Source organism: Ictalurus punctatus, chromosome 17 (assembly GCF_001660625.3).
Source record: "Ictalurus punctatus breed USDA103 chromosome 17, Coco_2.0, whole genome shotgun sequence".
Lineage (NCBI taxonomy): Eukaryota > Metazoa > Chordata > Actinopteri > Siluriformes > Ictaluridae > Ictalurus > Ictalurus punctatus.
The window spans coordinates 4,458,395-4,473,772 of NC_030432.2; the positions used below are offsets into that span (position 1 = coordinate 4,458,395).

At 37.7% G+C, this 15,378-nt stretch overlaps 1 protein-coding gene across 2 annotated transcripts in view; it reads left to right on the forward strand.

Annotated features, from left to right (window-relative positions):
• The window catches only part of zgc:172282 (leucine-rich repeat and fibronectin type III domain-containing protein 1-like protein), a 59,088-nt gene that overhangs the window by 6,668 nt on the left and 37,042 nt on the right, over positions 1-15,378 (forward strand). For both annotated transcript variants that reach the window (XM_017490234.3, XM_047161399.2), the window contains exon 3: positions 8,587-8,714. The gene's annotated coding sequence lies outside the window, so the exon portion shown is untranslated. The remainder of the gene's footprint in view (positions 1-8,586; positions 8,715-15,378) is intronic.

Consider the following 15,378-nt stretch of genomic DNA (forward strand, 5'->3'; position numbering starts at 1 on the left):
AACCATTGCTGTTTAAATTGTTATGGGACAGTGTGAGAGGAGTTACACACACACACACACACACACACACACACACACACACACACACACACACACATATTCTTCTTTAAATAAGGTCAGAGTCAAACAAAGTCTAGAATAATGTGTGCAGCGGCCTGGGAAAACCCATCAGATATCGCTGAGACTGAATTCTGGAAAATAACCAAAAAAAGGGTTTTGACCAAAATTGTTGACTTAATATATTTCAAGGAGCAATGTGGAAATATTTTTATTTACTTCATAATCACACCTAGGCTTTCTGCAAATGTCAAGTTGGATAATAAATAAGGCAGTTTAACACGCGCAGCGGTAAAGCAGGCAGTGTGCTCAGACATGTCTGAACACTTAGTTAAGTGCTTTCCTCCCACAGTGAATGGCAGAATTTGACCAAGTCGTTGGATAGTTACAGACATAAACCTGAACACATCAGTGTGTAATCAGATCCTGGCTCTTAAAATATCTGTATTCAGACGCTCCTCCGCCCGGGCTCGACGCTCCTCCGCCCGGGCTCGACGCTCCTCCGCCCGGGCTCGACGCTCCTCCGCCCGGGCTCGATGTGTCTCTAAACAGAGAAGCACACTTATACACTCTGTATACATGTAGCAAAGCTGTAAAATATATGGATGTCCTAATAAAAATATAGGAAATTTAGCCAAGTCAATCAGGGATCATTTTAATGATCAGGGATCATTTCCCACCAAAGTAATCACCAACAGTGAACAGTATACATGCTGTGAGGCACTTCTAGGTCAGCTCATGTAATTAGACTAGACTATAGATTGAAGTGAATGATGCTGTTGATCAAAGTGCAAACTCATTTCCTATTGTGAACTTCATATTTCAAAAAAAATAAATTTTATATATATATACACACACAGTATCTCACAAAAGTAAGTACACCCCTCACATTTTTGTAAATATTTGATGATATCTTTTCATGTGGCAACACTGAAGAAATGACACTGTGCTACAATGTAAAGTAGTGAGTGTACAGCTTGTGTAACAGTGTAAATTTGCTGTCCCCTCAAAATAACTCAACACACAGCCATTAATGTCTAAACCGCTGGCAACAAAAGTGAGTACACCCCTAAGTGAAAATGTCCAAATTGGGCCCAAAGTGTCAATATTTTGTGTGGCCACCATTATTTTCCAGCGCTGCCTTAACCCTCTTGGGCATGGAGTTCACCAGAGCTTCACAGGTTCCACTGGAGTCCTCTTCCACTCCTCCATGACGACACCACGGAGCTGGTGGAGGTTAGAGACCTTGTGCTCCTCCAGCTTCCGTTTGAGGATGCCCCACAGATGCTCAATAGGGTTTAGGTCTGGAGACATGCTCGGCCAGTCCATCACCTTCACCCTCAGCTTCTTTAGCAAGGCAGTGGTCGTCTTGGAGGAGTGTTTGGGGTCGTTATTTCATTACAACGTATCAACAGAGTTCAGCAGAGTAGTTTTCCTAACTTCACATAGTAGAATTATTATTCTAATTTAGCATAAACTTCTGTCGCTTTGTAGACTGTTTGTTATTCGTTGTCTTACTAATGTTCAACGTTAAAGTAAACCCCCCCCCACCCCCCAAGTCTCCACTGATCGCCTTGCAATTTTTTTGTTTGTTTATTTTTTATATTAGTGTTATTCCTTTTGGGACAAAACCTCCTTGCATCATTCAGCAGTCCCAAACTGTGTAAATGTTGTTCAGAAGTGATGTTTTCTAAAATAACATGAATGTTAAAAAATTTTGAACATAGGAAGATTACATTTAAAAAAAAAAAAAAAAAAAAAAAAAAAAAATTATGAAGTTGCATTTTACTGTAATGATCTCACTAATTTTAACGATCTTGACCCATGCCATGCCTGCTGGTTGTAAGGGTTTTTGGATTAGCTGCCTAACGTGATCTCCATCTCAGCCAGCTTTCTAAATGGACGAATAAGAACACTCGGTAAATTTGGTTCTGGCCGTTCGTACATTGCTGGGAAATATCCAGGAAGTATGGCCAGTCTGGAGCAATAACCTTATGTCACCTTTTATTGCTTTTATCTTATGACCACCTGCTACACTGCTGCAGAATTTTACCACCTGAACGATACGGCCATGCTTTCCTCTGAAGCTCACAAATATACACCACGCTGGGAAAATCTCGCCATTTGTACCGTAGCGCTCTCTATAAACCGGTTAGCACTCGCATGTAGGCGGCAGAAATCATTACCTGAATTTAAAGACTGGAACACGTTTATACGCAGTTATACTTCTTTCCTTTTCTAACAACAGACTATCCGAGCCACTCACGTCTCTGTATTGTCATGCTGCTCCTCGGAGATTTTAATATTAATACAGCAAATATGTTAATCCAGCGAATGTTTTATAAGTGCTGATCTGAATCTCCTCCCGTGCCTTGTGATTTTTATTCAGCATGTAAATCTTCCCAGCGACACTAACGCTCACACTTTTGGATATTGTCTGCTCACTTGGTATTTCACCTCTTAACCTCAGTGCTAGGATGATGAAGTTGTACCGTTGCCTCCTCGAGGCAGAGTCACACCGGGTGCATGGCGTTTAGCACCGTGTGGAGCGTCATGTCAGGACCTCGTTCAGTTCCATTTCGAAGAGCGCTTAAGTTCACACGGGCCGCATCAGTTACGCGTCAGCGAAGCGTCGAATTCTAGCTCGCGGCTCTTGTATCTTTTAACGCGGCTGAAAGAAAACCACTGAAAAGACAAAAGCGCACTTTTTACACACCGTGCACTTTATTTTAAACCCATCGTCTGTTCGCTACACCATGATGACCCAGCATGGGAAACTAAACAAACACAACCAAAGCGGTTACCCGGCGTCCCACTGTTTCGTGGCAAGCTTTTTCATTTGAATGGTTTTTGTAATTACTGCTTAAATACCGCTACGGATAAAATAAGCTTATATGAACGAAGAGACGCGAATGAGACTTAGCAATGTGAGCTGTTCTTTTTCAATAGAAGTCTTTAAATAGTGTTCCTTATCTTGTTCTTGTTCTATAATGTCCTAATGTACTATAAATCTGTAAAGCAATGCGAGTTAGAAGCTGAGGGACATTTCTAAAGGGTGGTAAGGAAGTAATGAGCGGCAGGTGAGTGTAATTAGTAAAGCTGCGAGTTTGCTCGGCGTGGCTGAGGGGGAGTGTGGCTGTGGGACGTTTGTTGGGGAAGGGTGTTGGATGGTGGTGATGGGGATAGCTCTTGAACTACACTTATTCCATTCATTTATACAGTAAGTAGAAGGTCTCTCGGTGTGAATTTAGGATTACTTGTGTAGACATCTAACACGCCATAAGGTCACTTTGAGAAATATAAAAACTAAATGAACATGCTTGAGAACTTTGCAATTCCTGAGACTACGCTCCATTCTGAGAGGCCCTGGTCATCCACTACGGTAATATCTCTCTGCTCCCCAATTCGTGTCCTTCGCGTCCTTCCCCACGGTGATTGTCGACTGTTACGACCTGCTAGCAGTTTTAGTATGACTCCTTCGACTGAACAGCTGTAAATTTATGATGATTTTTAATGACAAAATAGAAATGGTTGTCCTCCCCTAATAATTGGAATCCAGGCACCTTGGACTACCACTAGCCACCTGGATCCTTTCCTGTAGGATCCTTTCCTTTTTATGGCTTACAGTCTGTACGGGATTTCACGATTTTTTAAAATTTTTAAATTTTTTTTTGGTGCATGGCCAAAAATGCTCCATTTTGCTGCGTTTTATTTTACTTATTTATAATTTTTTATTTATTTATTAAATTTTTTTTTCTTTTTACAAAATTTGTGATGTAACTTGCGAAGGTTTTTTTTTTTGTGCTTTTTTTTTTTTTTTTTTGGCGGAAAACTTGAATTGGCGAAACTGCAATCTGGCCTTTCACTGTGTTTGTAGGTAAAACGAGAGCTTTTAGCCGTACTCGTGTTCGACGCGCATGAATCGAAGAGGGCTTTGGCCGAATGCGCGGTGTGAAGACGTCACGTGATGCGTGTCGGCCCAAATCTGCGGTGATTTTGAAAAGTTGCCAGCTCCTCTGAATATCGCAGCGTTTGCTTGATTCTGCGTGAATCTCTGTGATCGCGAAATCCCGGAGGAACCGACGACGACTGCTCTAACGCTATCCGTGCTTCTTTTTGGGCCAAGCTATTCATGTGAGCCTTTGACGCCTGAGTTTAGGACAAACCGAATATTGAAAGAAATTGAGCTTTTTCATTGTTTTCTTTTCCTGTATTTGCATTTTATTACTATTAGTGCTATCAAAACTGCTATAGTAGTGTTTCAGTTATCACCATTTGCTTATTATGTGCTGTGCAGCTCTCAGAACTCACTATCTGTCTCTGTCCTTCTTGCCTCACGTCGCTACATCGACTCAGTCATGCAGGTTTTTCTATTAAAACATCAGGCGTTTCTGGGCTGGTTCTGTCTCGTCATTTCGAGTCAGGACTACTCCTGGCAGGTCTGCCTCAGCGTGCCACCCAACCCTTGTAATTAATCCAGAATACAGCTGCGTGACTTGATTTCCACCTCCCCAATTTCTCCCATATCACCCCATTCCTACGCTCCCTTCCCGGGCTTTGTTTAGCTGCCCTCATGAGACTTGAAACACCGATGTTTGCCTACTAGGCCGCCAAAAACGGACCAGTGCCCACCTACGTTAAATGACTTGCCGCACTACATTGCTCTGCACCACACTCCCTCCGAGGCGCTAGCGCTGCTCCCGTGATATAAGAGAGAGATTCATTACAGCTTTTCTCTGTCCTGGTGGAATGAACTTCCATTGGCTGTTTGAACAACTGAGTCGAAGGGTTTCCTCACAAGAGAACTAAAGTCCTAGGCTACATCTTCACTAAGCCATTAAATTAATTAATTATTTATTAAATTTTTTTTTTTTTTTTTTTTTTTTTTAAATAATGATGGTTTCATTTCATACTGCATGAACCTCCTCAACAATAAATGTACATGAATGTAAATGTGTCCTTGGGTATCACTGTAATTCTACCCTATCAGGGTAGAGTTGATCTCAAGTGTGCCTTTTACATTTGAAAATGTTGCTGTTAACTCTCAATATGAAGTCTAAAGAGCTGTCGCTGTGAGTGAAGCAAGCCATCATTAGGCTGAAAACTCTAAACAAACCCATCTAGGAGGCTGGCAATCAAATAGCAGCTATTTGGTAAACTGGTGCACTGGGCATTGGTGCACTCAGGAAAACCCAAAGGCCTGAAAGACCAACTGTGGTGGATAACAGAATAATTATTTCTGTGGTGAAGAACAACCCAGTCACAACCAGATCGAAAACAGCCCCTCCAGTAGGTAGGCGTATCTGTGTCGGTGACCAATCAAGAGAATTCACCAGAAATCCATGGGGTTTACCACAAGATGTAAACCATTAGTAAACCTCAAAAACAGGAAAACCTGATACGAGAACAGCATCCTATGGGCGGATGAGACGAACATCGACTCGTAGCAGAAGGATGGGAAGGAAAGAGCGTGGAGAAGGAAAAGGAACTGCTCATGATCCAAAGCATCCCATCTCATCTTATGGTGTGGGAATATGCAGCTTCCAATGGAACCGATTCTCTTGTATTGTATTTATTGTGACCGCTGGATGATTTCTGAAGTCTATAGGGTTATCTTCCCTGCTCAAATTTAGCCAACTGCTTCAAAACTCATTGGCCGGTGCTTCACAGTGCAAGTTTACAATGACCCAAAGCATACTTCAAAAGCAACCCAAGGCAAAGAAGTGGAATGTTCTGCACTGGCCAAGGCAGTCACCTGACCTGAAGCAACTCGACCCTGGATTTGAGTTGCTGAAGGCAAAAGTAAGGACGAAACATCCCAAGAACATTCCGGATCTGAAAACCTTTTAAAAGAATTATTTACAAGCATACTCTTCTTCTGAGTAATGTGACACCGATGTGATGTCAAAAATTCATAAATTTACACGCACAATCTCTTTCGTCTTTGTATTTATGAATATGAGCAAAAAGTATGTATGCATAAGCATAAACAAAGATAAACATCTTGACAAAACAACGTGGAAGGAAAACGTATTTGGACACCACGAGCTACCAGGATTTTAATATTTTGTTGCAGAGCTGCTGTTGGCAGTTACAGCTTCGAGACATCTGGGGTAAGAAGTAATTAACTTTTTGCAGCATTGCAGTTCAATTTTGATCCACTCTTCTTGGCAAATCATCTCCAATTCCCCAAGATTATGAGTGTCCTCATGATTTCAGAATCCTCCATAAATTTCTGGAGCCTCCAACCAGGAGATTGGAACCATTGGCTCGGCCATGCAAAGCCTTCTTGAGTTATTTCGGCTGCACGGTTAGGGACGTTGTTTTGTTTTGTTTTGTTAAAACATCCTTCGTCTCCCCAGATTCATTTTCTCAGCTAATGAGATTAAATTCTTCTCTATTATGTCCTGGTAAATCGCTCCGTTTATGTTTCCTGTGACGGCATTTGAAGCCCCATATCATGATTCTCCACTTCTGTACTTCACTGAGAGTATGACGGTTCTCTTGAGATCATATGCACAGCCCTACTTTCTCCAAACACGATGAGCTGAAGTTTGTTTTCTCTGAGCAGACTATATTGTGTTCTAATTTGTCTAATTTCATTTAGATGTTCAGCTCTGTGCTTCTTTCTTTATTTATTTATTTATTTTTTTAGCAGAGGAGTTTGAGGCGTGGGAACGGAGATGATCGTGGTGTTTTTTTTTTTTTCTTTGAATAACTGTTCCTGCTGCCTTCAAGAACTCTTTTTGAGTGACTGCAGTCATCTTTCTTATCTTTATCATTAGTCTGAAAGCACCTTAGGGTTAGGGTCGTGAAATCTTTTATGTGGTGCACGAAAAGGTGTTTTGTGTCGAGTGTTGTTTATTACGGTCGTCCCTGAGAACTTTTAAGAAGCTCCTTTACCTTCACCATGATTGCTACGTCTTGCGCGAAGTCTTCCGAACTCCATCGTTTGTCTTTTTTAGATTCACACTATAATCGGTCCTTGGCCCCTAAATGTACCCACAACTGGTGAATAGTGTTCCATGTAAGCAGTTCTTGCCATGTTCGAACACTAAAGAGATCACAGATGAACATACTGTTTAGGTTTATTGACAATGTTAAGCATTAAACTTGTAAAAATGCCTGCTGAAATCTGATTGGCCAGTGGTGGGTATTAGGTTGTCATCAGAAATCCACTAATGGTTTCATGCAAACAGGCAGTCTGTCCTGTACGGATGACCACACCCCAAACTTTTCTACTGCACTCCTTTTTAGTTTTTATCTGAATCCATGTAACCAATCATGAGTTACGGCTGTTTGATTAAACTAAGCTCCGCCCCACTAGGATTGATTAGCGTGTGTTTTTAACAAAAATTCATTAATTTTTTTTTTACAAAGGGCCATATTGTTTACAAATCTGAGCATCTTTTAGTAATTAAGGTTCAGACTCAAAACTCTGAGGACCGGTTTGCAAAAGGCTTTGGACATTATGCAAATTCGCTCCAAATATAAGCAGGCATAGCTCAACGGTCGAATTGTAATTTTGTAAGGAATTGCAGAAAAAAAAATTCGCATTTCGCTGGGATAAAACAGAACATGCAGCTTAATAGCGCCACCGTTAGGCCTATCGGGTTCATCTCTCATGACTGAGTAGCAGGAAGGAGTACTACCGACTGACTGAATATTCACATCTGTTTGACCCTCATGTTGTTTTACAGGAGAAAAGGAAGAAGAAAAGAATATTCCGGTCACATTGTGCTTGGGCCAATAAAAAAAATCCTCGCAATAACGATAGGTTTACGAGCTCCTACGTCTTTCAGCTTCTTGACGTTTTCTATTAAACGCTTCGTAGCGTCATACTCTTTAACTGCTATACCAAAAAAAACAAGTCTAGCGTAGTATTTATATCATTTTGTATTGCAAACATCATGAGAAAACAACCGGTGTCTTCTGTTAACATAAAAAACGAATGAAGATCTACGATGGTGATTTTAATTGCTTTTTGAAACTGAGAAATAATGGCTTTACCTTTTTTTTTAAAAAACTTTTTATTTTTTTTTTTTAATCCTAAGTTACACCATAGCCTACTATTGTACTAAATAACATGCTCAAAATCGTAACGGCACCAATGCAGGCGTACTAATTTTGATGTTCTGTTTCGTACAGTGTGTGCGGTTTGAGACGAAGCCACAGAAAACAAACATCCTGCAGTTGACAACCTCTGTTCACATGGTGTAACCTGATCAGGTCTGACTGGCGGAATATACATCAGTGCAGAGAGAGAGCGGGAGAGAGAGAGTCGTTTACTCATGAACTTGTGAATGTGAATCCCATCTCGACTGTCTGAGAGCATTATGGGTATCTGAGTGCATCTTAGTGCTGCACATGCAAATGTGTCCACTTTACTTGAAGAAAATCAGCATCGATATATCTATATAAGGATTGTTCAGGTTCATGTAAACATGCAGCTCCTTTGCTTTCGTCCGTGAATAATTTAAAACCATGAGTAATTTTTTTAATCTTTTGTCCTTCCTTCTGTTTCATAAGGGCAGCGATCCAACTACAGCCTTGTCGGATTCACGATTCAAGGACGGTTCTGGGTTTAACGACACGCCCTGGTCTGCTGCGCTAGACGGAATGAGGCTTAATCATCTGCTGCACTGTAGTTGTCACAGGTAAGGAAGATGTCCTGTGTCATACTGTCAGACTGTGTCATTTCCTCCAGCTCTAATGAGAAGGCAATGTAAACAGTATTCTTATCCGTACGGTCGTGCAGACGTATTAAGATCTCAGTGCTTTAGCTGTTGTTATTGAATCTGCTGTTGTGCTACACACTCTGCATGTATATTTCTGGAGTTCTCGGTGTCTCCGTGAAGACTCTGTAATCGTTAGGTGCTCGGCAGTACCGTGGCGGAAAACCCGGGCTTTGAGTTTGCGGGTGTGGAGTTAATTTGTTCGGAGTGTCTGCTGCAGTAGTCGACTGTCACGATGTAGTTGTCGTTATTCAACGCGAGACGTTCTGGGGCTGCTACCTGCCATGGTCTGTCAAGGATCCTGAGTGAAATCCGAGCTTCTTTGGCACCGGATGGGTGGTGTTTTAAACAGACAGAATGTCTTCCAGCAATGCTCTCAATCTGTCTGCACATCCCAGGCCAAAACATTACATTTCTGGCTCTTTCTGATTTTTTCCGTCCCCATATGGCCAGCATTTCCTGTCTCGGCGAACGTGGAATTCTTTATATTCCTCCCCTTTTTGAATATTTTTTTGATTTTGATGTAGTTTTTAGAATTCTGCCATGCTCTCAGTACATGTTGTTTGTCCACGCTTGTGCTTGCTCGATTAGAACAGAACTCGCCTTTATCTGGGCAGCTTTCATTGGAAGCCTGTCTTTTATTGCCACAGAAACCCACACATTTTTGTATGTTCTCTCGTCGCCTTGGTTTCGTTAATGCTTAGGCGTTCTGTTGGCTTTGCTGAATCGCATTCTCTGCACATTTGCATGCTTTGTGACCGTGTAGAAAGTTTGATCGTGTGGGCTGGTTACACTGCTAGCAATGGTCTTTAGTTGAGCCTGAGCTAATTCATGCATTCAAGCAAAGCAGACAGCTATTTCTAGCTTTAGCTCAAAGCCAACATTCTGGACTTTCTCCCTCGGACAGATTTGGCTAAAACCGACATTTTATCATCGACTATTATTATACTTTCTTCTTAAGATCATTTACACTTCTCAGAAAACTGCAGTTACACAATCTGTTGAAAGGCAAACATATATATATATATATATATATATATATATATATATGTGAAATCAGCGATTTGATTCAAAACATTTCAGTGTGAATTATTTATTTATTTATTAATTATTATTTTTTTAAAACGCTTCTATGTGTCTTGAAAAAGTGGCTAAACATGTGGCTAAATTGTACCGTGGAGGTTGTCGGGGACATTAAACGTCATCACGCCAAACAGGAAAACGACAGCCCCGTTGTGTTTATACTCGTGCTCTTGCAAACCTTCCAACTTGTAGATTTTCCAAGATTCCAACTGTAGTGTTTATTAATTAAAAAAAAAAAAAAAAAAAAAAAATTCAAGAGTTGTCAGAAGCGTAGCGGTGGTGACCTAACTTTAGCTTTTTTACTTCTGCCGATTGTATTTAGTCTTCAAAATTCATAAAAGTTGTGTTCATTTTGTGAAGATTATCTTAATGAACGAAACGTGTAAGAATTAGAATCTTTTGTTGGTCACGGAGTATATTTTCTGCGATAATCCAAAAGCCAGTGGAAAAATTCTATTGGCTTTTTGTCAAGGGAATCAGGGTGATGCTAACTTCTGGGGTGGCCTCCAAAAATCCCTCATCCCTGCAGGACTGACGACTTCCACAGTAGCGTCCGACACACATCCCTCTGTCTTAATGCGGAGTTAAAGTCCATCTCTAATGCGGGCAGTTATTACATTTATGATGGCGAAGATGCCAACGTGCATCACGTGGGATAAAATCACATCGTGAGAAAACCGCTTTTGGTTATGTCGAGATCACGAGAAAACAACAAAGGAAAAAAAAAGAAAAGAAAATAACGCATAGCTGCTTAGGGCTTCAGTAGTTTTTATAACGCAATGCGAACTCTTATTTCATGACTGTGCTGTACGCATCTGAGCACACTGCTGCGTTGGGGGTGTGGTTTACCCGGAATGTTTCGAGTTTAGCCGAGTGTATTGTTCTGTCTAGTCCATACACTTAAACAGCATAGCATTGGGCAGTGAGATGTTCGGAAAGTAAGATTAAAGAAATATTCAAGCTTTTAAAAAAAAAAACCCCACGAATTATAAATCAAATCCCTATCAAACAGATCCGTAAAGAATGTTGACACATTTTCCTGTACGGAGAACAGAAAAGAAAACTTGTTTATTTCAGACTTCTAATGGAAGTGGATCCAAACGTCGCTGTTGACAAAGAAGAATCCAAGTGTTTACTTGGATATTAAGTTCCGCAATCGCAATCTGAGAAGAACACGCAAAGCTTAGACAAATCATTTGAAGTAGAATCCAAGGCTTGGTAAATTTGGTCTAATCAGTATAATAATATTTACACTGGGGCCTGGACTTGGGTGTAGAACTACAATGCAAGTTTTGTAACACCTGGAGTTTACATTTTATTATAGACGGATCACTGTTATTGTCACAGACCGAATAAAATGAGACACAATGGCGATTTACGAAACAACTTACTAAATCTTATCAAACTTGGACATCCTCCGAACTGATTGGGACTTTATTAAAGACACTTGAGGTAAAAGCGTTAAACCTGTAGATCAAAGACTCCTAGATAACACTAGTACTTGCTGTAAAACCTAAATATGTGGTGGTGTTGTGCTTCAGTCAGAACATACTATATGAAAGAGACTTTAATTCATACATTTTTGTGCATAATCGAGTGAACCATCCACCTCAGCCTCGTGTTTCGTCTCGTCTCGCCTCATCTTATCAGCATCTTGATCATTTAACTGCCTCGATTTTCTCTATTAATGTAGGCTGTAATAAATACGTCTGTACAACGTCTTTTAAAATATTTAGTCGAGAACAAACCCACAAATGCCATGTACACAGACCATAATGAGAGGGAATCAGGAGATGGATTAGGCTCCATGTGCTGGAGGTTTAATAAATCGATAGCAACAAATCCAAAATAGGCTTGTGAAGCAGGCAGGAAGTCAAAGCACATAGAATCCAGATAAAATAAAGAGTAAATCCAATAAGGAAGTGACAAACAAAGCAAGGGTCACACACCAAACATGCACCAGTGGCTCAGAACCTTCTCGGTGAATATATTAGCAAGACCTTGCAGTGAGATGAAACCTTTTATAGTCCATAAACAGGAAGTGTGTGTGTGTGTGTGTGTGTGTGTGTGTGTGTGTGTGTGTGTGTGTGTGTGTGTGTGTATATGTATGAGTCCTCGATTTGCTTGGAGGTATATGACTGTGATTTACACAGTCCTTCCTTATAAAATCCAACCTTATTTTCCCTGTGTATATCTCTTTAAAATGAATGTTTCAGAAATATTCCTGCTGGTGTTTGAAACACCTCATCGTTTCTATGCAATGATTTTTGTTTGTTTTGAAATCGTTACCTCAGAGGTAAAAGGATATCTGACGAGAGCACCTTTTCCAGTCATCTCCCCTACTTAGAGTGCTACCTTTTGAAAGCTAGTTCACTCCAGATGTGTATTCTCATTATCCTAATGTTGTATAATCTTCACCCTCATCTATAAAAAAAATCATGGGACTCATGATGTCGATTATTTCTCCCACATGTGTTATAATTGTTTATATTTTACTTGTGTGTGTGTGTGTGTGTGTGTGTGTGTGTGTGTGTGTATATGTATGTGTATATATATATATATATATATATATAATATATAATATATTTATATATATATATATATATATATATAATATATATATATATATATATATATATATATATATATATATATATATATTTTATATATAAAAATATTTTTTATATATATATATTTTATATATATATATTTATATATAAAAAAATATATATATATTTATATATAAAAAATATATATATAAAATATATATATATATATTATATATTTATATATATATAAATATATAATATATATATATATTTTATATATATATATTTTATATATATATTTTTTTTTATATATAAAAATATTTTTTATATATATATATATTTTATATATATATTTATATATAAAAAAATATATATATTTATATATAAAAAATATATATATAAAATATATATATATAAAATATATATATATAATATATATATTATATATTTATATATATATAAATATATAATATATATATATATTTTATATATATATATATATATATATATATATATATATATATATATATATATATATATATATATTTTTTTATATATATATATATATATAAATATATATATATATATTTTTATATATATATATATATATATATATATATATATATATATATATATATATATATAAAAAAAAATATATATTTATATATATATATATATATAAAAATATATATATATATATATATATATATATATATATATATATATATATATTTTTTTATATATATATATATATATAAATATATATATATATTTTTATATATATATATATATATATATATATATATATATATATATATATATATATATATATATATATATATATATAAATATATATATATATATATATATATATATATAGCAAAGCCAAGGTTTGCATGTAGAATTTGAACAATCCAGATTGTTTCTTCTTGCATACAGAATTTAGCACCAGGGTAATGTCACTAAGCTACTTTGTAGTTTTTTATTCTTTTTTCGAACTGATCCGCTATTAAGCAAAGTAGTTCTTCAGGGTGACATTAACAAATTACTGTTAAACAATCCCCAAGATTTATACAGTACGTTCTGTTAAGAGCACATTCACCGCAGAAATCAAAAGCTGATTATCATAAAACCACGCATTAAAAAGCAGTTTGAATAGAATTTGCTGATGAAATAAAATCTATAAAAGACCACAGATGGGTGACAAATTAAAGGAAAAATCAACATAGCGTAATTCTACCTCAAGTCATAAGATTAAAAAAGGAAAAAACTTCCTCATTAACCATCTGAGATTTTCTGGAAATGTCGTCACTGTTCCCAATAAGTAGTGTGCAGAATTTCAGGTTTGCATCTGCATTCATTTGAGACAATCGAGGCTTTCACTGATTTTACTATGAGAATGAGTGCTAGAGAAAAAGTTACAAAATTCCATAAGTCATTACTTTTAAACTGTTCATGCTAGCTGCATGAAATTTTCAGGAATTGTTGTCTTGTATGAGTTGTTTTTAATGTGATAATTAAAAAAAAAAACAAAACCAAAAAAAAAAAAAAAGCCCAAACATTCTTTTGTGCTTTGGAACGTTGGCCCTCTATATTGGCACATTTAAAGGACATAAGATCTTTCAGATTTTCATATCTATTATTCAAGTTATAGTTCTTTTTTTAGCAACTAGGTGTATGTCTGAAAGAACTCAAAGGTGTTATAAGGTTGGAAAAAAAAAATCGATGTCTATAAATTTAAAAATGAACCAAGGTCTACCATAAGAATAAGTGTACCACTTGAAATGCCATGTTTTTAATTAACAAATGCACGCAATATGAAGTTGGTATCTTGAGCCAAACAGTTATGTAAAAAGAAAGATAATCTCTCAAATGGTCATCTTATTCATAATCAGTTGGACATGTAATGAATGTGTGAACCCTTCTCACCAGTCATTTATATGTAGATTTTGTAGGACTTTCAGAACTGTACATTTGAGCAATTTCAAATGACTTGATGTAATGAGCTCACATTCATTACTTGTCCAAGAGATTATGAACAAAATGACCTTTTGATGTTTTTTGCATAATCCGGTCTGTGACCTGCAGTTTTCCTCGCTATTTATTGGGAATAGTGTCATTATTTTCAAGAAGTATGACGCAAAAAAGAGACGGTCAGTCTGGAGGACTCGCGTGAATTGATCCTAATGTGACGTACTGGCTTGTTGCACCATTAGGAGTAGCCAAACAAGCTGCATTGAGCCTAGGCGTAGATTCTACAAGTCTCTGGTATGGTATTGGTAGAATCAACACTACTTTAACAAAAGATCTTCCCTCAGTCGGTGTTTTGATGATGAGGAGGAGGAAGATGATGGAGGTGGAGAGCACTATATAATACATCGCTCCAGAATCCCATAGGTGTTTAATTCTGATGAGATCTGGTAGCTGCGAAAGCCACAGCATATGATGCATGTAATTTTCATACTCGTCGAACACCGAGCTCTTTTGTGCCCTGTGGATGTGGGCGTTGTCGATCTGGAAAGGATCGCTCCCATCAGGAAAGAAATGTTTTCATAATGCAATAAATGTGATCAGTCAGAAGAACTTTTGTATTGATTTGCAGTCACCCTTCCGCCTGAGGAGACAAGTGGAGCCAAACCAGTGCAGTCAAATGTCTCTGATAGCATGACAGTGTCACAGATTTTTTTTATTTTTTTTTCCTTCAGTTTGTCACCAGTCTGTAGCTTGTTATTACATAAGCATATCATGTTTCTGCAGTATGCATTTAAGGTTGATCTTGCATAACGGGTCTCGTTTGGAGACGAATAGCTGATTTTGCTTCGTCAAGAATCAAACGATTTACAAACTAGTAATTGTCGTGGTCGGCTTTTTCAGTCCTGGTTACTGTTACCAGTCTCTTCGAAATGTTATGAGCTGATCAGATTCCGAGATGCTCTTATTTCTGCCCTGTCTGA